The sequence below is a fragment of the Engystomops pustulosus genome, chromosome 1, assembly GCF_040894005.1.
Source record: "Engystomops pustulosus chromosome 1, aEngPut4.maternal, whole genome shotgun sequence".
In the NCBI taxonomy this organism is placed as follows: Eukaryota; Metazoa; Chordata; class Amphibia; order Anura; family Leptodactylidae; genus Engystomops; species Engystomops pustulosus.
Genome location: NC_092411.1, coordinates 304,535,776 through 304,563,605, shown reverse-complemented (window position 1 = coordinate 304,563,605; position 27,830 = coordinate 304,535,776). Strand labels below are relative to the sequence as shown.

Sequence of the window (27,830 nt, the reverse complement as noted above, 5' to 3'; positions counted from 1 at the left end):
CTACGTGACTATTGGCGGGGCTACGTGACTAGGGGCGGCCTTGTGTCGTGGGTGGTACAGGAAGTGAGCATAGCATAAATAGGAGCTGCAGACGTCACTCACCCTCTTTCTGGATCACGTTTCCCACCTGCCCTCCCTTTGTTTAAGGTATTTTCGGCTTTATAATTGTCACAGCTGGCGGTTATTTGGGGGTTATTTGGCCTACATGCCCATTGGCTGGCAGGCATACAGGTGGGAGGGGTATTGTTGGACTTTGTTTGTTGTTTAAATTTGTTTATCTGTTAAATTATGCTTTAAATAATACAAAAAATAATATAAAAAAATAAGAAATGTTTTTGGATTTGTGGTTTAACTTTATTTGGGCAATCTAGCACCTCCCCTGCTGTGCCTAACACCAGCACCTCCCCTGTTGTATGCAACACCGACCCCTCCCCCCGCGCTGTGCCTAACACCAGCACCTCCCCTGCTGTATGCAACTCCAGCACCTCACCCTCTGTTCCGAACACCCACACCTCCCCCGCTGTGTGCAACACCCACACCTCCCCCTCTGTATGCAACACCGAACCCCCCCTGCTGTGCCTAACACCAGCACCTCCCCTGTTGTATGCAACACCGAACCCCCCCCCACCCCCGCTGTGCCTAACAATAGCACCTCCCCTGCTGTATGCAACTCCAGCACCTCACCCTCTGTTCCGAACACCCACACCTCCCCCGCTGTGTGCAACACCCACACCTCCCCCGCTTTGCCGAACACCCACACCTCCCCCTCTGTATGTAACACCCACACCTCCCCCTCTGTATGTAACACCCACACCTCCCCCTCTGTATGTAACACGCACACCTCCCCTGCTGTGCCTAACATCAGCACCTCCCCCTCTGTATGTAACACCCACACCTCCCCCTCTGTATGTAACACCCGCACCTCCCCCTCTGTATGTAACACCCGCACCTCCCCCTCTGTATGTAACACCCGCACCTCCCCCTCGGTATGTAACACCCGCACCCCCCCCTCTGTATGTAACACCCGCACCCCCCCCCTCTGTATGTAACACCCGCACCTCCCCCTCTGTATGTAACACCCGCACCTCCCCCTCTGTGTGTAACACCCGCACCTCCCCCTCTGTGTGTAACACCCGCACCTCCCCCTCTGTGTGTAACACCCGCACCTCCCCCTCTGTGTGTAACACCCGCACCTCCCCCTCTGTGTGTAACACCCGCACCTCCCCCTCTGTGTGTAACACCCGCACCTCCCCCTCTGTGTGCAACACCCGCACCTCCCCCTCTGTGTGCAACACCCGCACCTCCCCCTCTGTGTGCAACACCCGCACCTCCCCCTCTGTGTGCAACACCCGCACCTCCCCCTCTGTGTGCAACACCCGCACCTCCCCCTCTGTGTGCAACACCCGCACCTCCCCCTCTGTGTGCAACACCCGCACCTCCCCCTCTGTGTGCAACACCCGCACCTCCCCCTCTGTGTGCAACACCCGCACCTCCCCCTCTGTGTGCAACACCCGCACCTCCCCCTCTGTGTGCAACACCCGCACCTCCCCCTCTGTGTGCAACACCCGCACCTCCCCCTCTGTGTGCAACACCCGCACCTCCCCCTCTGTGTGCAACACCCGCACCTCCCCCTCTGTGTGCAACACCCGCACCTCCCCCTCTGTGTGCAACACCCGCACCTCCCCCTCTGTGTGCAACACCCGCACCTCCCCCTCTGTGTGCAACACCCGCACCTCCCCCTCTGTGTGCAACACCCGCACCTCCCCCTCTGTGTGCAACACCCGCAGCTCCCCCTCTGTGTGCAACACCCGCAGCTCCCCCTCTGTGTGCAACACCCGCAGCTCCCCCTCTGTGTGCAACACCCGCACCTCCCCCTCTGTGTGTAACACCCGCACCTCCCCCTCTGTGTGCAACACCCGCACCTCCCCCTCTGTGTGCAACACCCGCACCTCCCCCTCTGTGTGCAACACCCGCACCTCCCCCTCTGTGTGCAACACCCGCACCTCCCCCTCTGTGTGCAACACCCGCACCTCCCCCTCTGTGTGCAACACCCGCACCTCCCCCGCTGTTTGCAACACCCGCACCTCCCCCGCTGTGTGCAACACCCGCACCTCCCCCGCTGTGTGCAACACCCGCACCTCCCCCTCTGTGTGCAACACCCGCACCTCCCCCTCTGTGTGCAACACCCGCAGCTCCCCCTCTGTGTGCAACACCCGCAGCTCCCCCTCTGTGTGCAACACCCGCAGCTCCCCCTCTGTGTGCAACACCCGCACCTCCCCCTCTGTGTGTAACACCCGCACCTCCCCCTCTGTGTGCAACACCCGCACCTCCCCCTCTGTGTGCAACACCCGCACCTCCCCCTCTGTGTGCAACACCCGCACCTCCCCCTCTGTGTGCAACACCCGCACCTCCCCCTCTGTGTGCAACACCCGCACCTCCCCCTCTGTGTGCAACACCCGCACCTCCCCCTCTGTGTGCAACACCCGCACCTCCCCCGCTGTTTGCAACACCCGCACCTCCCCCGCTGTGTGCAACACCCGCACCTCCCCCGCTGTGTGCAACACCCGCACCTCCCCCTCTGTGTGCAACACCCGCACCTCCCCCTCTGTGTGCAACACCCGCACCTCCCCCTCTGTGTGCAACACCCGCACCTCCCCCGCTGTATGCAACACCCGCACCTCCCCCGCTGTATGCAACACCCGCACCTCCCCCTCTGTATGCCGGTATTTTTTATATATGTATACACTGTATGTTTCTATTTTCTACTAAGTGGATATTTAGTTTAAATCCGGGAACAGGGGAGGAGTTTTGTTACACTTGTACATGTGCATATAACACATATCTAATTATTATTATGTAGATCTTAATAATTGTGGCACACAGGACTCACCACACGCTGCTGGCAGGGAGCAGGTCATGTGAAATAAAGTTTTATAAAGTACTGAAATGATTCAGAATGCTGACAAAGGCATTTGGTCAGCATAAGAACCTGTCACCAGCTGAAAATGACTTTCCTGGTGGCAGGTTCCCTTTAACGTCGGCATTGAGAAAGGAAATACTGAAGGTCTGTAAGACTCCAACTCTACAAAGGTCCTTATTTTTCTTTGGAATAAGATTGATTGTCACTTCAGACATCACGGGTGAGCGCCCCCTCTGGCAGGATCTGCTCTTCTACAGATTCTTATACCCCGATTTCTAAAAAGTGCTTTTAAAATTATGTAAATGAGTCGCCTGAGGGGCTCAAGTGTTAATGAAGACCCTCATTTGCATAATTGTAAATCCTTTAATTCAGATCCGGCCAAATGATTATTTCTCCACAAGTCTAATTGTTTCCTACAAAAACCTTTACCCTCAGCCTCTCGCATGTGGATAAATCCCAAATAATATACATAGAAGATATAAATCCCGGGACAGAAGAGGCGAAGGGATCAACACCCACAACGACCTTCTAGGAGGACCAGGACCTCATCCCTGGACGGACCAGCAGATTACAGGACAATAGCAAATCCTCCAGAGAAGGAAACCGTCCCTCATCCAGCACCGGGCAACCGATCACCCCCAATCCCCCCCACCCCCCCCCCCCCGGAGATAAGATTTCTGGGGCAATAATCCTGCAACTCCAGGAGATGTCACCCCAATATATTCATATACAGACACTATAATCCCCCAACTCCAGGAGATGTCACCCCAATATATTCATATACAGACACTATAATCCCCCAACTCCAGGAGATGTCACCCCAATATATTCATATACAGACACTATAATCCCCCAACTGCAGGAGATGTCACCCCAATATATTCATATACAGACACTATAATCCCCCAACTCCAGGAGATGTCACCCCAATATATTCATATACATACACTATAATCCCCCAACTCCAGGAGATGTCACCCCAATATATTCATATACAGAGACTATAATCCCCCAACTCCAGGAGATGTCACCCCAATATATTCATATACAGACACTATAATCCCCAACTCCAGGAGATGTCACCCCAATATATTCATATACAGACACTATAATCCCCCAACTCCAGGAGATATCACCCCAATATACTCATATACAGACACTATAATCCCCCAAGTCCAGGAGATGTCACCCCAATATATTCATATACAGACACTATAATCCCCCAACTCCAGGAGATGTCACCCCAATATATTCATATACAGACACTATAACCCCCCAACTCCAGTAGATGTCACCCCAATATATTCATATACAGACACTATAACCCCCCAACTCCAGGAGATGTCACCCCAATATATTCATATACAGAGACTATAATCCCCCAACTCCAGGAGATATCACCCCAATATATTCATATACAGACACTATAACCCCCCAACTCCAGGAGATGTCACCCCAATATATTCATATACAGACACTATAATCCCCCAACTCCAGGAGATCTCACCCCAATATATTCATATACAGGCACTATAATCCCCCAGCTCCAGGAGATGTCACCCCAATATATTCATATACAGACACTATAATCCCCCAACTCCAGGAGATGTCACCCCAATATATTCATATACAGACACTATAATCCCCCAACTCCAGGAGATGTCACCCCAATATATTCATATACAGACACTATAATTCCCAAACACCAGGAGATGTCACCCCAATATATTCATATACAGAGACTATAATCCCCCAACTCCAGGAGATGTCACCCCAATATATTCATATACAGACACTATAATCCCCCAACTCCAGGAGATGTCACCCCAATATATTCATATACAGACACTATAACCCCCAACTCCAGGAGATTTCACCCCAATATATTCATATACAGAGACTATAATCCCCCAACTCCAGGAGATATCACCCCAATATATTCATATACAAACACTATAATCCCCCAACTCCAGGAGATGTCACCCCAATATATTCATATACAGGCACTATAATCCCCCAGCTCCAGGAGATGTCACCCCAATATATTCATATACAGACACTATAATCCCCCAACTCCAGGAGATGTCACCCCAATATATTCATATACAGAGACTTTAACCCCCAACTCCAGGAGATGTCACCCCAATATATTCATATACAGACACTATAATTCCCCAACACCAGGAGATGTCACCCCAATATATTCATATACAGAGACTATAATCCCCCAACTGCAGGAGATGTCACCCCAATATATTCATATACAGACACTATAATCCCCCAACTCCAGGAGATGTCACCCCAATATATTCATATACAGACACTATAATCCCCCAACTCCAGGAGATGTCACCCCAATATATTCATATACAGACACTATAATCCCCCAACTCCAGGAGATGTCACCCCAATATATTCATATACAGACACTATAATCCCCCAACTCCAGGAGATGTTACCCCAATATATTCATATACAGACACTATAATCCCCCAACTCCAGGAGATGTCACCCCAATATATTCATATACAGACACTATAATCCCCCAACTCCAGGGGATGTCACCCCAATATATTCATATACAGACACTATAATCCCCCAACTCCAGGAGATGTCACCCCAATATATTCATATACAGACACTATAATCCCCCAACTCCAGGGGATGTCACCCCAATATATTCATATACAGACACTATAATCCCCCAACTCCAGGAGATGTCACCCCAATATATTCATATACAGACACTATAATCCCCCAACTCCAGGAGATGTTACCCCAATATATTCATATACAGACACTATAATCCCCCAACTCCAGGAGATGTTACCCCAATATATTCATATACAGAGACTATAATCCCCCAACTCCAGGAGATGTCACCCTAATATATTCATATACAGACACTATAATTCCCAAACTCCAGGAGATGTCACCCCAATATATTCATATACAGACACTATAATCCCCCAACTCCAGGAGATGTCACCCCAATATATTCATATACAGACACTATAATCCCCCAACTCCAGGAGATGTCACCCTAATATATTCATATACAGAGACTATAATCCCCCAACTCCAGGAGATGTCACCCCAATATATTTATATACAGACACTATAACCCCCCAACTCCAGGAGATGTCACCCCAATATATTCATATACAGACACTATAATCCCCCAACTCCAGGAGATGTCACCCCAATATATTCATATACAGACACTATAATCCCGCAACTCCAGGAGATGTAACCCCAATATATTCATATACAGGCACTATAATCCCCCAACTCCAGGAGATGTCACCCCAATATATTCATATACAGACACTATAATCCCCCAACTCCAGGAGATGTCACCCCAATATATTCATATACAGACACTATAATCCCCCAACTCCAGGAGATGTCACCCCAATATATTCATATACAGACACTATAATCCCCCAACTCCAGGAGATGTCACCCCAATATATTCATATACAGAGACTATAATCCCCCAACTCCAGGAGATGTCACCCCAATATATTCATATACAGACACTATAATCCCCCAACTGCAGGAGATGTCACCCCAATATATTCATATACAGACACTATAATCCCGCAACTCCAGGAGATGTCACCCCAATATATTCATATACAGAGACTATAATCCCCCAACTCCAGGAGATGTCACCCCAATATATTTATATACAGACACTATAATCCCCCAACTCCAGGAGATGTCACCCCAATATATTCATATACAGAGACTATAATCCCCCAACTCCAGGAGATGTCACCCTAATATATTCATATACAGTCACTATAATCCCCCAACTCCAGGAGATGTCACCCCAATATATTCATATACAGAGACTATAATCCCACAACTCCAGGAGATGTCACCCCAATATATTCATATACAGACACTATAATCCCCCAACTCCAGGAGATGTCACCCCAATATATTCATATACAGACACTATAATCCCCAACTCCAGGAGATGTCACCCCAATATATTCATATACAGACACTATAATCCCCCAACTCCAGGAGATGTCACCCCAATATATTCATATACAGACACTATAACCCCCCAACTCCAGGAGATGTCACCCCAATATATTCATATACAGAGACTATAATCCCCCAACTCCAGGATATGTCACCCCAATATATTCATATACAGAGACTATAACCCCCCAACTCCAGGAGATGTCACCCCAATATATTCATATACAGACACTATAATCCCCCAACTCCAGGAGATGTCACCCCAATATATTCATATACAGACACTATAATCCCCCAACTCCAGGAGATGTCACCCCAATATATTCATATACAGAGACTATAATCCCCCAACTCCAGGAGATGTCACCCCAATATATTCATATACAGACACTATAATCCCCCAACTGCAGGAGATGTCACCCCAATATATTCATATACAGACACTATAATCCCGCAACTCCAGGAGATGTCACCCCAATATATTCATATACAGAGACTATAATCCCCCAACTCCAGGAGATGTCACCCCAATATATTTATATACAGACACTATAATCCCCCAACTCCAGGAGATGTCACCCCAATATATTCATATACAGAGACTATAATCCCCCAACTCCAGGAGATGTCACCCTAATATATTCATATACAGTCACTATAATCCCCCAACTCCAGGAGATGTCACCCCAATATATTCATATACAGAGACTATAATCCCACAACTCCAGGAGATGTCACCCCAATATATTCATATACAGACACTATAATCCCCCAACTCCAGGAGATGTCACCCCAATATATTCATATACAGACACTATAATCCCCAACTCCAGGAGATGTCACCCCAATATATTCATATACAGACACTATAATCCCCCAACTCCAGGAGATGTCACCCCAATATATTCATATACAGACACGATAACCCCCCAACTCCAGGAGATGTCACCCCAATATATTCATATACAGAGACTATAATCCCCCAACTCCAGGATATGTCACCCCAATATATTCATATACAGAGACTATAACCCCCCAACTCCAGGAGATGTCACCCCAATATATTCATATACAGACACTATAATCCCCCAACTCCAGGAGATGTTACCCCAATATACTCATATACAGACACTATAACCCCCCAACTACAGGAGATGTCACCCCAATATATTCATATACAGAGACTATAATCCCCCAACTCCAGGAGATGTCACCCCAATATATACATATACAGACACTATAACCCCCCAACTCCAGGAGATGTCACCCCAATATACTCATATACAGACACTATAATGCCCCAACTCCAGGAGATGTCACCCCAATATATTCATATACAGACACTATAACCCCCAACTCCAGGAGATGTCACCCCAATATATTCATATACAGACACTATAATCCCCCAACTCCAGGAGATGTCACCCCAATATATTCATATACAGACACTATAATCCCCCAACTCCAGGAGATGTCACCCCAATATATTCATATACAGAGACTATAATCCCCCAACTCCAGGAGATGTCACCACAATATATTCATATACAGACACTATAATCCCGCAACTCCAGGAGATGTCACCCCAATATATTCATATACAGACACTATAATCCCCCAACTCCAGGAGATGTCACCCTAATATATTCATATACAGACACTATAATCCCCCAACTCCAGGATATGTCACTCCAATATATTCATATACAGAGACTATAATCCCCCAACTCCAGGAGATGTCACCCCAATATATTCATATACAGAGACTATAATCCCCCAACTCCAGGAGATGTCACCACAATATATTCATATACAGTGATTATAATCCCCCAACTCCAGGAGATGTCACCCCAATATATTCATATACAGACACTATAATCCCCCAACTCCAGGAGATGTCACCCCAATATATTCATATACAGACACTATAATCCCCAACTCCAGGAGATGTCACCCCAATATATTCATATACAGAGACTATAACCCCCCAACTCCAGGAGATGTCACCCCAATATATTCATATACAGACACTATAATCCCCCAACTCCAGGAGATGTCACCCCAATATATTCATATACAGACACTATAACCCCCCAACTCCAGGATATGTCACCCCAATATATTCATATACAGAGACTATAACCCCCCAACTCCAGGAGATGTCACCCCAATATATTCATATACAGACACTATAATCCCCCAACTCCAGGAGATGTTACCCCAATATACTCATATACAGACACTATAACCCCCCAACTACAGGAGATGTCACCCCAATATATTCATATACAGAGACTATAATCCCCCAACTCCAGGAGATGTCACCCCAATATATACATATACAGACACTATAACCCCCCAACTCCAGGAGATGTCACCCCAATATATTCATATACAGACACTATAATCCCCCAACTCCAGGAGATGTCACCCCAATATATTCATATACAGACACTATAACCCCCAACTCCAGGAGATGTCACCCCAATATATTCATATACAGACACTATAATCCCCCAACTCCAGGAGATGTCACCCCAATATATTCATATACAGACACTATAATCCCCCAACTCCAGGAGATGTCACCCCAATATATATATATACAGAGACTATAATCCCCCAACTCCAGGAGATGTCACCACAATATATTTATATTCAGACACTATAATCCCGCAACTCCAGGAGATGTCACCCCAATATATTCATATACAGACACTATAATCCCCCAACTCCAGGAGATGTCACCCCAATATATTCATATACAGACACTATAATCCCCCAACTCCAGGAGATGTCACCCCAATATATATATATACAGAGACTATAATCCCCCAACTCCAGGAGATGTCACCACAATATATTTATATTCAGACACTATAATCCCGCAACTCCAGGAGATGTCACCCCAATATATTCATATACAGACACTATAATCCCCCAACTCCAGGAGATGTCACCCCAATATATTCATATACAGACACTATAATCCCCCAACTCCAGGAGATGTCACCCCAATATATTCATATACAGGCACTATAATCCCCCAACTCCAGGAGATGTGACCCCAATATATTCATATACAGACACTATAATCCCCCAACTCCAGGAGATGTCACCCCAATATATTCATATACAGACACTATAATCCCCCAACTCCAGGATATGTCACTCCAATATATTCATATACAGAGACTATAATCCCCCAACTCCAGGAGATGTCACCCCAATATATTCATATACAGAGACTATAATCCCCCAACTCCAGGAGATGTCACCACAATATATTCATATACAGTGATTATAATCCCCCAACTCCAGGAGATGTCACCCCAATATATTCATATACAGACACTATAATCCCCCAACTCCAGGAGATGTCACCCCAATATATTCATTTACAGAGACTATAACCCCACAACTGCAGGAGATGTCACCCCAATATATTTATATACAGACACTATAATCCCCCAACTCCAGGAGATGTCACCCCAATATATTCATATACAGAGACTTTAAAACCCCAACTGCAGGAGATGTCACCCCAATATATTCATATACAGACACTATAATCCCCCAACTCCAGGAGATATCACCCCAATATATTCATATACAGAGACTATAATCCCCCAACTCCAGGAGATGTCACCCCAATATATTCATATACAGACACTATAATCCCCCAACTCCAGGAGATGTCACCCCAATATATTCATATCCAGACACTATAACCCCCAACTCCAGGAGATGTCACCCCAATATACTCATATACAGACACTATAATCCCCCAACTCCAGGAGATGTCACCCTAATATATTCATATACAGAGACTATAATCCCCCAACTCCAGGAGATGTCACCCCAATATATTTATATACAGACACTATAATCCCCCAACTCCAGGAGATGTCACCCCAATATATTCATATACAGAGACTATAAAACCCCAACTGCAGGAGATGTCACCCCAATATATTCATATACAGAGACTATAATCCCCCAACTCCAGGAGATATCACCCCAATATATTCATATACAGAGACTATAATCCCCCAAATCCAGGAGATGTCACCCCAATATATTCATATCCAGACACTATAATCCCCCAACTCCAGGAGATGTCACCCCAATATATTCATATACATACACTATAATCCCCCAACTCCAGGAGATGTCACCCCAATATACTCATATACAGACACTATAATCCCCCAAGTTCAGGAGATGTCACCCCAATATATTCATATACAGAGACTATAATCCCCCAACTCCAGGAGATGTCACCCCAATATATTCATATACAGACACTATAACCCCCAACTCCAGGAGATTTCACCCCAATATATTCATATACAGACACTATAATCCCCCAACTCCAGGAGATGTCACCCCAATATATTCATATACAGACACTATAATCCCCCAACTCCAGGAGATTTCACCCCAATATACTCATATACAGACACTATAATCCCCCAAGTCCAGGAGATGTCACCCCAATATATTCATATACAGACACTATAATCCCCCAACTCCAGGAGATGTCACCCCAATATATTCATTTACAGACACTATAACCCCCAACTCCAGGAGATGTCACCCCAATATATTCATATACAGACACTATAATCCCCCAACTCCAGGAGATGTCACCCCAATATATTCATATACAGACACTATAATCCCCAACTCCAGGAGATGTCACCCAAATATATTCATATACAGACACTATAATCCCCCAACTCTAGGAGATGTCACCCCAATATATTCATATACAGACACTATAATCCCCCAACTCCAGGAGATGTCACCCCAATATATTCATATACAGACACTATAATCCCCCAACTCCAGGAGATGTCACCCCAATATATTCATATACAGACACTATAACCCCCCAACTCCAGGAGATGTCACCCCAATATATTCATATACAGAGACTATAATCCCCCAACTCCAGGATATGTCACCCCAATATATTCATATACAGAGACTATAACCCCCCAACTCCAGGAGATGTCACCCCAATATATTCATATACAGACACTATAATCCCCCAACTCCAGGAGATGTTACCCCAATATACTCATATACAGACACTATAACCCCCCAACTACAGGAGATGTCACCCCAATATATTCATATACAGAGACTATAATCCCCCAACTCCAGGAGATGTCACCCCAATATATACATATACAGACACTATAACCCCCCAACTCCAGGAGATGTCACCCCAATATACTCATATACAGACACTATAATCCCCCAACTCCAGGAGATGTCACCCCAATATATTCATATACAGACACTATAACCCCCAACTCCAGGAGATGTCACCCCAATATATTCATATACAGACACTATAATCCCCCAACTCCAGGAGATGTCACCCCAATATATTCATATACAGACACTATAATCCCCCAACTCCAGGAGATGTCACCCCAATATATTCATATACAGAGACTATAATCCCCCAACTCCAGGAGATGTCACCACAATATATTCATATACAGACACTATAATCCCGCAACTCCAGGAGATGTCACCCCAATATATTCATATACAGACACTATAATCCCCCAACTCCAGGAGATGTCACCCTAATATATTCATATACAGACACTATAATCCCCCAACTCCAGGATATGTCACTCCAATATATTCATATACAGAGACTATAATCCCCCAACTCCAGGAGATGTCACCCCAATATATTCATATACAGAGACTATAATCCCCCAACTCCAGGAGATGTCACCACAATATATTCATATACAGTGATTATAATCCCCCAACTCCAGGAGATGTCACCCCAATATATTCATATACAGACACTATAATCCCCCAACTCCAGGAGATGTCACCCCAATATATTCATATACAGACACTATAATCCCCAACTCCAGGAGATGTCACCCCAATATATTCATATACAGAGACTATAACCCCCCAACTCCAGGAGATGTCACCCCAATATATTCATATACAGACACTATAATCCCCCAACTCCAGGAGATGTCACCCCAATATATTCATATACAGACACTATAACCCCCCAACTCCAGGAGATGTCACCCCAATATATTCATATACAGAGACTATAATCCCCCAACTCCAGGATATGTCACCCCAATATATTCATATACAGAGACTATAACCCCCCAACTCCAGGAGATGTCACCCCAATATATTCATATACAGACACTATAATCCCCCAACTCCAGGAGATGTTACCCCAATATACTCATATACAGACACTATAACCCCCCAACTACAGGAGATGTCACCCCAATATATTCATATACAGAGACTATAATCCCCCAACTCCAGGAGATGTCACCCCAATATATACATATACAGACACTATAACCCCCCAACTCCAGGAGATGTCACCCCAATATACTCATATACAGACACTATAATCCCCCAACTCCAGGAGATGTCACCCCAATATATTCATATACAGACACTATAACCCCCAACTCCAGGAGATGTCACCCCAATATATTCATATACAGACACTATAATCCCCCAACTCCAGGAGATGTCACCCCAATATATTCATATACAGACACTATAATCCCCCAACTCCAGGAGATGTCACCCCAATATATTTATATACAGACACTATAATCCCCCAACTCCAGGAGATGTCACCCCAATATATTCATATACAGACACTATAATCCCCCAACTCCAGGAGATGTCACCCCAATATATTCATATACAGACACTATAATCCCCCAACTCCAGGAGATGTCACCCCAATATATATATATACAGAGACTATAATCCCCCAACTCCAGGAGATGTCACCACAATATATTTATATACAGACACTATAATCCCGCAACTCCAGGAGATGTCACCCCAATATATTCATATACAGACACTATAATCCCCCAACTCCAGGAGATGTCACCCTAATATATTCATATACAGACACTATAATCCCCCAACTCCAGGATATGTCACTCCAATATATTCATATACAGAGACTATAATCCCCCAACTCCAGGAGATGTCACCCCAATATATTCATATACAGAGACTATAATCCCCCAACTCCAGGAGATGTCACCACAATATATTCATATACAGTGATTATAATCCCCCAACTCCAGGAGATGTCACCCCAATATATTCATATACAGACACTATAATCCCCCAACTCCAGGAGATGTCACCCCAATATATTCATATACAGAGACTATAACCCCACAACTGCAGGAGATGTCACCCCAATATATTCATATACAGACACTATAACCCCCAACTCCAGGAGATGTCACCCCAATATACTCATATACAGACACTATAATCCCCCAACTCCAGGAGATGTCACCCTAATATATTCATATACAGAGACTATAATCCCCCAACTCCAGGAGATGTCACCCCAATATATTTATATACAGACACTATAATCCCCCAACTCCAGGAGATGTCACCCCAATATATTCATATACAGAGACTATAAAACCCCAACTGCAGGAGATGTCACCCCAATATATTCATATACAGACACTATAATCCCCCAACTCCAGGAGATATCACCCCAATATATTCATATACAGAGACTATAATCCCCCAACTCCAGGAGATGTCACCCCAATATATTCATATCCAGACACTATAATCCCCCAACTCCAGGAGATGTCACCCCAATATATTCATATACATACACTATAATCCCCCAACTCCAGGAGATGTCACCCCAATATACTCATATACAGACACTATAATCCCCCAAGTTCAGGAGATGTCACCCCAATATATTCATATACAGACACTATAATCCCCCAACTCCAGGAGATGTCACCCCAATATATTCATATACAGACACTATAACCCCCAACTCCAGGAGATTTCACCCCAATATATTCATATACAGACACTATAATCCCCCAACTCCAGGAGATGTCACCCCAATATATTCATATACAGACACTATAATCCCCCAACTCCAGGAGATTTCACCCCAATATACTCATATACAGACACTATAATCCCCCAAGTCCAGGAGATGTCACCCCAATATATTCATATACAGACACTATAATCCCCCAACTCCTGGAGATGTCACCCCAATATATTCATATACAGACACTATAATCCCCCAACTCCAGGAGATGTCACCCCAATATATATTCATATACAGACACTATAATCCCCCAACTGCAGGAGATGTCACCCCAATATATTCATATACAGACACTATAATCCCCAACTCCAGGAGATGTCACCCCAATATATTCATATACAGAGACTATAATCCCCCAACTCCAGGAGATGTCACCCCAATATATTCATATACAGAGACTATAATCCCCCAACTGCAGGAGATGTCACCCCAATATATTCATATACAGACACTATAATCCCCCAAATCCAGGAGATATCACCCCAATATACTCATATACAGACACTATAATCCCTTAACTCCAGGAGATGTCACCCCAATATATTCATATACAGACACTATAATCCCCCAACTCCAGGAGATGTCACCCCAATATATTCATATCCAGACACTATAATCCCCCAACTCCAGGAGATGTCACCCCAATATATTCATATACAGACACTATAATCCCCGAAGTGCAGGAGATGTCACCCCAATATATTCATATACAGACACTATAATCCCCGAAGTGCAGGAGATGTCACCCCAATATATTCATATACAGAGACTATAATCCCCCAACTCCAGGAGATGTCACCCCAATATATTCATATACAGAGACTATAATCCCCCAACTCCAGGAGATGTCACCCCAATATATTCATATACAGACACTATATTCCAACAAATCCAGGAGATGTCACCCCAATATATTTATATACAGACACTATAATCCCCCAACTCCAGGAGATGTCACCCCAATATATTCATATATAGACACTATAATCCCCCAACTCCAGGAGATGTCACCCTAATATATTCATATACAGACACTATAATCCCCCAACTCCAGGAGATGTCACCCCAATATATTCATATACAGAGACTATAATCCCCCAACTCCAGGAGATGTCACCCCAATATATTCATATACAGACACTATAATCCCCCAACTCCAGGAGATGTCACCCCAATATATTCATATACAGAGACTATAAAACCCCAACTGCAGGAGATGTCACCCCAATATATTCATATACAGACACTATAATCCCCCAACTCCAGGAGATATCACCCCAATATATTCATATACAGACACTATAATCCCCCAACTCCAGGAGATGTTACCCCAATATACTCATATACAGACACTATAACCCCCCAACTCCAGGAGATGTCACCCCAATATATTCATATACAGACACTATAATCCCCCAACTCCAGGAGATATCACCCCAATATATTCATATACAGACACTATAATCCCCCAACTCCAGGAGATGTTACCCCAATATACTCATATACAGACACTATAACCCCCCAACTCCAGGAGATGTCACCCCAATATATTCATATACAGACACTATAATCCCCCAACTCCAGGAGATATCACCCCAATATATTCATATACAGACACTATAATCCCCAACTCCAGGAGATGTCACCCCAATATATTCATATACAGACACTAAAATCCCCCAACTCCAGGAGATGTCACCCCAATATATTCATATACAGACACTATAATCCCCCAACTCCAGGAGATGTCACCCCAATATATTCATATACAGACACTATAACCCCCAACTCCAGGAGATGTCACCCCAATATATTCATATACAGACACTATAATCCCCCAACTCCAGGAGATGTCACCCCAATATATTCATATACAGACACTATAATCCCCCAACTCCAGGAGATGTCACCCCAATATATTCATATACAGACACTATAATCCCCCAACTCCAGGAGATGTCACCCTAATATATTCATATACAGAGACTATAATCCCCCAACTCCAGGAGATGTCACCCCAATATATTTATATACAGACACTATAATCCCCCAACTCCAGGAGATGTCACCCCAATATATTCATATACAGAGACTATAAAACCCCAACTGCAGGAGATGTCACCCCAATATATTCATATACAGACACTATAATCCCCCAACTCCAGGAGATGTCACCCCAATATACTCATATACAGACACTATAATCCCCCAACTCCAGGAGATTTCACCCCAATATACTCATATACAGACACTATAATCCCCCAAGTCCAGGAGATGTCACCCCAATATATTCATATACAGACACTATAATCCCCCAACTCCAGGAGATGTCACCCCAATATATTCATATACAGACACTATAACCCCCATCTCCAGGAGATGTCACCCCAATATATTCATATACAGACACTATAATCCCCCAACTCCTGGAGATGTCACCCCAATATATTCATATACAGACACTATAATTCCCCAACTGCAGGAGATGTCACCCCAATATATTCATATACAGTGATTATAATCCCCCAACTCAAGGAGATGTCACCCCAATATATTCATTTACAGACACTATAATCCCAAACTCCAGGAGATGTGACCCCAATATATTCATATACAGAGACTATAATCCCCCAACTCCAGGAGATGTCACCCCAATATATTCATATCCAGACACTATAATCCCCCAACTCCAGGAGATGTCACCCCAATATATTCATATACAGACACTATAATCCCCGAAGTGCAGGAGATGTCACCCCAATATATTCATATACAGACACTATAATCCCCGAAGTGCAGGAGATGTCACCCCAATATATTCATATCCAGACACTATAATCCCCCAACTCCAGGAGATGTCACCCCAATATATTCATATACAGAGACTATAATCCCCCAACTCCAGGAGATGTCACCCCAATATATTCATATACAGACACTATAATCCCCCAACTCCAGGAGATGTCACCCCAATATATTCACATACAGACACTATATTCCAACAAATCCAGGAGATGTCACCCCAATTTATTTATATACAGACACTATAATCCCCCAACTCCAGGAGATGTCACCCCAATATATTCATATATAGACACTATAATCCCCCAACTCCAGGAGATGTCACCCCAATATATTCATATACAGACACTATAATCCCCCAACTCCAGGAGATGTCACCCCAATTTATTTATATACAGACACTATAATCCCCCAACTCCAGGAGATGTCACCCCAATATATTCATATATAGACACTATAATCCCCCAACTCCAGGAGATGTCACCCCAATATATTCATATACAGACACTATAATCCCCCAACTCCAGGAGATGTCACCCCAATATATTCATATACAGACACTATAATCCCCCAACTCCAGGAGATGTCACCCCAATATATTCATATACAGACACTATAATCCCCCAACTCCAGGAGATGTCACCCTAATATATACATATACAGACACTATAATCCCCCAACTCCAGGGGATGTCACCCCAATATATTCATATACAGACACTATAATCCCCCAACTCCAGGAGATGTCACCCCAATATATTCATATACAGACACTATAATCCCCCAACTCCAGGAGATGTCACCCCAATATATTCATATACAGACACTATAATCCCCCAACTCCAGGAGATGTCACCCCAATATATTCATATACAGACACTATAATCCCCCAACTCCAGGAGATGTCACCCTAATATATACATATACAGACACTATAATCCCCCAACTCCAGGGGATGTCACCCCAATATATTCATATACAGACACTATAATCCCCCAACTCCAGGAGATGTCACCCCAATATATTCATATACAGACACTATAATCCCCCAACTCCAGGAGATGTCACCCTAATATATACATATACAGACACTATAATCCCCCAACTCCAGGAGATGTCACCCCAATATATTCATATACAGACACTATAATCCCCCAACTCCAGGAGATGTCACCCCAATATATTCATATACAGACACTATAACCCCCAACTCCAGTAGATGTCACCCCAATATATTCATATACAGACACTATAATCCCCCAACTCCAGGAGATGTCACCCCAATATACTCATATACAGACACTATAATCCCCCAACTCCAGGAGATGTCACCCCAATATATTCATATACAGACACTATAACCCCCAACTCCAGGAGATGTCACCCCAATATATTCATATACAGACACTATAATCCCCCAACTGCAGGAGATGTCACCCCAATATATTCATATACATACACTATAATCCCCCAACTCGAGGAGATGTCACCCCAATATATTCATATATAGACACTATAATCCCGCAACTCCAGGAGATGTCACCCCAATATATTCATATACAGACACTATAATCCCGCAACTCCAGGAGATGTCACCCCAATATATTCATATACAGACACTATAACCCCCCAACTCCAGGAGATGTCACCCCAATATATTCATATACAGACACTATAATTCCCAACTCCAGGAGATGTCACCCCAATATATTCATATACAGACACTATAATCCCCCAACTCCAGGAGATGTCACCCCAATATATTCATATACAGACACTATAATCCCCCAACTCCAGGAGATGTCACCCCAATATATTCATATACAGACACTATAACCCCCAACTCCAGGAGATGTCACCCCAATATATTCATATACAGACACTATAATCCCCCAACTGCAGGAGATGTCACCCTAATATAGTCATACACAGACACTATAATCCCGCAACTCCAGGAGATGTCACCCCAATATATTTATATACAGACACTATAATCCCCAACTCCAGGAGATGTCACCCCAATATATTCATATACAGACACTATAATCCCCCAACTCCAGGAGATGTCACCCCAATATATATTCATATACAGACACTATAATCCCCCAACTGCCGGAGATGTCACCCCAATATATTCATATACAGTGATTATAATCCCCCAACTCAAGGAGATGTCACCCCAATATATTCATATACAGACACTATAATCCCCAACTCCAGGAGATGTCACCCCAATATATTCATATACAGGCAATATAATCCCCCAACTCCAGGAGATGTCACCCCAATATATTCATATACAGACACTATAATCCCCAAAGTGCAGGAGATGTCACCCCAATATATTCATATACAGACACTATAATCCCCCAACTCCAGGAGATGTCACCCCAATATATTCATATACAGACACTATAATCCCCAAAGTGCAGGAGATGTCACCCCAATATATTCATATACAGACACTATAATCCCCCAACTCCAGGAGATGTCACCCCAATATATTCATATACAGAGACTATAATCCCCCAACTCCAGGAGATGTCACCCCAATATATTCATATACAGACACTATATTCCAACAAATCCAGGAGATGTCACCCCAATATATTTATATACAGACACTATAATCCCCCAACTCCAGGAGATGTCACCCCAATATATTCATATATAGACACTATAATCCCCCAACTCCAGGAGATGTCACCCCAATATATTCATATACAGACACTATAATCCCCCAACTCCAGGAGATGTCACCCCAATATATTCATATACAGAGACTATAATCCCCCAACTCCAGGAGATGTCACCCCAATATAATCATATACAGACACTATAACCCCCCAACTCCAGGAGATGTCACCCCAATATATTCATATCCAGACAGTATAATCCCCCAACTCCAGGAGATGTCACCCTAATATATTCAGATACATACACTATAATCCCCCAACTCCAGGAGATGTCACCCCAATATATTCATATACAGACACTATAACCCCCAACTCCAGGAGATGTCACCCCAATATATTCATATACAGACCCTATAATCCCCCAACTGCAGGAGATGTCACCCTAATATATTCATATACAGACACTATAATCCCCCAACTCCAGGAGATGTCACCCCAATATATTCATATACATACACTATAATCCCCCAACTCCAGGAGATGTCACCCCAATATATTTATATACAGACACTATAATCCCCAACTCCAGGAGATGTCACCCCAATATATTCATATACAGACACTATAATCCCCCAACTCCAGGAGATGTCACCCCAATATATTCATATACATACACTATAATCCCCCAACTCCAGGAGATGTCACCCCAATATATTCATATACAGACACTATAACCCCCAACTCCAGGAGATGTCACCCCAATATATTCATATACAGACACTATAATCCCCCAACTCCAGGAGATGTCACCCCAATATATATTCATATACAGACACTATAATCCCCCAACTCCAGGAGATGTCACCCCAATATATTCATATACAGACACTATAATCCCCCAACTCCAGGAGATGTCACCCCAATATATTCATTTACAGACACTATAATCCCCCAACTGCCGGAGATGTCACCCCAATATATTCATATACAGTGATTATAATCCCCCAACTCAAGGAGATGTCACCCCAATATATTCATATACAGACACTATAATCCCCCAACTCCAGGAGATGTCACCCCAATATATTCATATACAGAGACTATAATCCCCCAACTCCAGGAGATGTCACCCCAATATATTCATATACAGACACTATATTCCAACAAATCCAGGAGATGTCACCCCAATATATTTATATACAGACACTATAATCCCCCAACTCCAGGAGATGTCACCCCAATATATTCATATATAGACACTATAATCCCCCAACTCCAGGAGATGTCACCCTAATATATTCATATACAGACACTATAATCCCCCAACTCCAGGAGATGTCACCCCGATATATTCATATACAGAGACTATAATCCCCCAACTCCAGGAGATGTCACCCCAATATAATCATATACAGACACTATAATCCCCCAACTCCAGGAGATGTCACCCCAATATATTCATATACAGACACTATAACCCCCAACTCCAGGAGATGTCACCCCAATATATTCATATACAGACACTATAATCCCCCAACTGCAGGAGATGTCACCCTAATATATTCATATACAGACACTATAATCCCCCAACTCCAGGAGATGTCACCCCAATATATTCATATACATACACTATAATCCCCCAACTCCAGGAGATGTCACCCCAATATATTTATATACAGACACTATAATCCCCAACTCCAGGAGATGTCACCCCAATATATTCATATACAGACACTATAATCCCGCAACTCCAGGAGATGTCACCCCAATATATTCATATACAGACGCTATAATCCCCCAACTCCAGGAGATGTCACCCCAATATATTCATATACAGACACTATAATCCCCCAACTGCAGGAGATGTCACCCTAATATATTCATACACAGACACTATAATCCCGCAACTCCAGGAGATGTCACCCCAATATATTCATATACAGACACTATAACCCCCAACTCCAGGAGATGTCACCCCAATATATTCATATACAGACACTATAATCCCCCAACTCCAGGAGATGTCACCCCAATATATTCATATATGCAGAGACTATAATCCCCCAACTCCAGGAGATGTCAACCCAATATACTCATATACAAACACTATAACCCCCCAACTCCAGGAGATGTCACCCCAATATATTCATATACAGACACTATAATCCCCCAACTCCAGGAGATGTCACCCCAATATATTCATATACAGACACTATAACCCCCCAACTCCAGGAGATGTCACCCCAATATATTCATATACAGAGACTATAACCCCCCAACTCCAGGAGATGTCACCCCAATATATTCATATACATACACTATAACCCCCCAACTCCAGGAGATGTCACCCCAATATATTCATATACAGACACTATAATCCCAGACTCCAGGAGATGTCACCCCAATATATTCATATACAGACACTATAATCCCCCAACTCCAGGAGATGTCACCCCAATATATTCATATACAGACACTATAATCCCCCAACTCCAGGAGATGTCACCCTAATATATTCATATCCAGACACTATAATCCCCCAACTCCAGGAGATGTCACCCCAATATATTCATATACAGACACTATAATCCCCCAACTCCAGGAGATGTCACCCCAATATATTCATATACAGAGACTATAATCCCCCAACTCCAGGAGATGTCACCCTAATATATTCATATCCAGACACTATAATCCCCCAACTCCAGGAGATGTCACCCCAATATATTCATATACAGACACTATAATCCCCCAACTCCAGGAGATGTCACCCCAATATATTCATATACAGACACTATAATCCCCCAACTCCAGGAGATGTCACCCCAATATATTCATATCCAGACACTATAATCCCCCAACTCCAGGAGATGTCACCCCAATATATTCATATACAGACACTATAATCCCCAACTCCAGGAGATGTCACCCCAATATATTCATATACAGTGATTATAATCCCCCAACTCAAGGAGATGTCACCCCAATATATTCATATACAGACACTATAATCCCCAACTCCAGGAGATGTCACCCCAATATATTCATATACATACACTATAATCCCCCAACTCCAGGAGATGTCACCCCAATATATTCATATACAGACACTATAATCCCCCAACTCCAGGAGATGTCACCCCAATATATTCATATACAGACACTATAATCCCCAAAGTGCAGGAGATGTCACCCCAATATATTCATATACAGACACTATAATCCCCCAACTCCAGGAGATGTCACCCCAATATATTCATATACAGAGACTATAATCCCCCAACTCCAGGAGATGTCACCCCAATATATTCATATACAGACACTATAATCCCCCAACTCCAGGAGATGTCACCCCAATATATTCATATACAGACACTATAACCCCCAACTCCAGGAGATGTCACCCCAATATATTCATATACAGACACTATAATCCCCCAACTGCAGGAGATGTCACCCTAATATATTCATACACAGACACTATAATCCCGCAACTCCAGGAGATGTCACCCAAATATATTTATATACAGACACTATAATCCCCAACTCCAGGAGATGTCACCCCAATATATTCATATACAGACACTATAATCCCCAACTCCAGGAGATGTCACCCCAATATATTCATATACAGACACTATAATCCCCCAACTGCAGGAGATGTCACCCCAATATATATTCATATACAGACACTATAATCCCCCAACTCAAGGAGATGTCACCCCAATATATTTATATACAGACACTATAATCCCCCAACTCCAGGAGATGTCACCCCAATATATTCATATATAGACACTATAATCCCCCAACTCCAGGAGATGTCACCCTAATATATTCATATACAGACACTATAATCCCCCAACTCCAGGAGATGTCACCCCAATATATTCATATATAGACACTATAATCCCCCAACTCCAGGAGATGTCACCCCAATATATTCATATACAGAGACTATAATCCCCCAACTCCAGGAGATGTCACCCCAATATATTCATATACAGACACTATAAGCCCCAACTCCAGGAGATGTCACCCCAATATATTCATATACAGGCAATATAATCCCCCAACTCCAGGAGATGTCACCCCAATATATTCATATACAGACACTATAATCCCCCAACTCCAGGAGATGTCACCCTAATATATTCATATACAGACACTATAATCCCCCAACTCCAGGAGATGTCACCCCAATATATTCATATACAGACACTATAATCCCCCAACTCCAGGAGATGTCACCCCAATATATTCATATACAGGCAATATAATCCCCCAACTCCAGGAGATGTCACCCCAATATATTCATATACAGACACTATAATCCCCAAAGTGCAGGAGATGTCACCCCAATATATTCATATACAGACACTATAATCCCCCAACTCCAGGAGATGTCACCCCAATATATTCATATACAGACACTATAATCCCCAAAGTGCAGGAGATGTCACCCCAATATATTCATATACAGACACTATAATCCCCCAACTCCAGGAGATGTCACCCCAATATATTCATATACAGAGACTATAATCCCCCAACTCCAGGAGATGTCACCCCAATATATTCATATATAGACACTATAATCCCCCAACTCCAGGAGATGTCACCCTTATATATTCATATATAGACACTATAATCCAACAAATCCAGGAGATGTCACCCCAATATATTTATATACAGACACTATAATCCCCCAACTCCAGGAGATGTCACCCCAATATATTCATATATAGACACTATAATCCCCCAACTCCAGGAGATGTCACCCTAATATATTCATATACAGACACTATAATCCCCCAACTCCAGGAGATGTCACCCTAATATATTCATATACAGACACTATAATCCCCCAACTCCAGGAGATGTCACCCTAATATATTCATATACAGACACTATAATCCCCCAACTCCAGGAGATGTCACCCCAATATATTCATATACAGACACTATATTCAAACAAATCCAGGAGATGTCACCCCAATATATTTATATACAGACACTATAATCCCTTAACTCCAGGAGATGTCACCCCAATATATTCATATATAGACACTATAATCCCCCAACTCCAGGAGATGTCACCCTAATATATTCATATACAGACACTATAATCCCCCAACTCCAGGAGATGTCACCCCAATATATTCATATACAGAGACTATAATCCCCCAACTCCAGGAGATGTCACCCCAATATAATCATATACAGACACTATAATCCCCCAACTCCAGGAGATGTCACCCCAATATATTCATATCCAGACACTATAATCCCCCAACTCCAGGAGATGTCACCCCAATATATTCATATACAGACACTATAATCCCCCAACTGCAGGAGATGTCACCCTAATATATTCATATACAGACACTATAATCCCCCAACTCCAGGAGATGTCACCCCAATATATTCATATACATACACTATAATCCCCCAACTCCAGGAGATGTCACCCCAATATATTTATATACAGACACTATAATCCCCAACTCCAGGAGATGTCACCCCAATATATTCATATACAGACACTATAATCCCCCAACTCCAGGAGATGTCACCCCAATATATTCATATACATACACTATAATCCCCCAACTCCAGGAGATGTCACCCCAATATATTCATATCCAGACACTATAACCCCCAACTCCAGGAGATGTCACCCCAATATATTCATATACAGACACTATAATCCCCCAACTCCAGGAGATGTCACCCCAATATATATTCATATACAGACACTATAATCCCCCAACTGCCGGAGATGTCACCCCAATATATTCATATACAGACACTATAATCCCCCAACTCCAGGAGATGTCACCCCAATATATTCATATACAGACACTATAATCCCCAACTCCAGGAGATGTCACCCCAATATATTCATATACAGACACTATAATCCCCAAAGTGCAGGAGATGTCACCCCAATATATTCATATACAGACACTATAATCCCCCAACTCCAGGAGATGTCACCCCAATATATTCATATACAGAGACTATAATCCCCCAACTCCAGGAGATGTCACCCCAATATATTCATATACAGACACTATATTCCAACAAATCCAGGAGATGTCACCCCAATATATTTATATACAGACACTATAATCCCCCAACTCCAGGAGATGTCACCCCAATATATTCATATATAGACACTATAATCCCCCAACTCCAGGAGATGTCACCCTAATATATTCATATACAGACACTATAATCCCCCAACTCCAGGAGATGTCACCCCAATATATTCATATACAGACACTATAATCCCCCAACTCCAGGAGATGTCACCCCAATATATTCATATACAGAGACTATAATCCCTCAACTCCAGGAGATGTCACCCCAATATAATCATATACAGACACTATAATCCCCCAACTCCAGGAGATGTCACCCCAATATATTCATATACAGACACTATAACCCCCAACTCCAGGAGATGTCACCCCAATATATTCATATACAGACACTATAATCCCCCAACTGCAGGAGATGTCACCCTAATATATTCATATACAGAAACTATAATCCCCCAACTCCAGGAGATGTCACCCCAATATATTCATATACATACACTATAATCCCCCAACTCCAGGAGATGTCACCCCAATATATTTATATACAGACACTATAATCCCCAACTCCAGGAGATGTCACCCCAATATATTCATATACAGACACTATAATCCCCCAACTGCAGGAGATGTCACCCTAATATATTCATACACAGACACTATAATCCCGCAACTCCAGGAGATGTCACCCCAATATATTCATATACAGACGCTATAATCCCCCAACTCCAGGAGATGTCACCCCAATATATTCATATACAGACACTATAATCCCCCAACTCCAGGAGATGTCACCCCAATATATTCATATACAGACACTATAATCCCGCAACTCCAGGAGATGTCACCCCAATATATTCATATACAGACACTATAATCCCCCAACTCCAGGAGATGTCACCCCAATATATTCATATACAGACACTATAATCCCCCAACTCCAGGAGATGTCACCCCAATATATTCATATACAGACACTATAACCCCCCAACTCCAGGAGATGTCACCCCAATATATTCATATACAGACACTATAATCCCCCAACCCCAGGAGGTGTCACCCCAATATACTCATATACATACACTATAACCCCCTAACTCAAGGAGATGTCACCCCAATATATTCATATACAGACACTATAATCCCCAACTCCAGGAGATGTCACCCCAATATACTCATATACAGACACTATAACCCCCCAACTCCAGGAGATGTCACCCCAATATATTCATATACAGACACTATAACCCCCCAACTCCAGGAGATGTCACCCCAATATATTCATATACAGACACTATAATCCCCCAACCCCAGGAGGTGTCACCCCAATATACTCATATACATACACTATAACCCCCCAACTCCAGGAGATGTCACCCCAATATATTCATATGCAGACACTATAATCCCCAACTCCAGGAGATGTCACCCCAATATACTC

At 43.1% G+C, this 27,830-nt stretch overlaps 1 protein-coding gene across 1 annotated transcript in view; it reads right to left on the bottom strand.

Annotated features, from left to right (window-relative positions):
- The window catches only part of TLX2 (T cell leukemia homeobox 2), an 85,088-nt gene that overhangs the window by 2,370 nt on the left and 54,888 nt on the right, over positions 1–27,830 (bottom strand). The window lies entirely within an intron of this gene.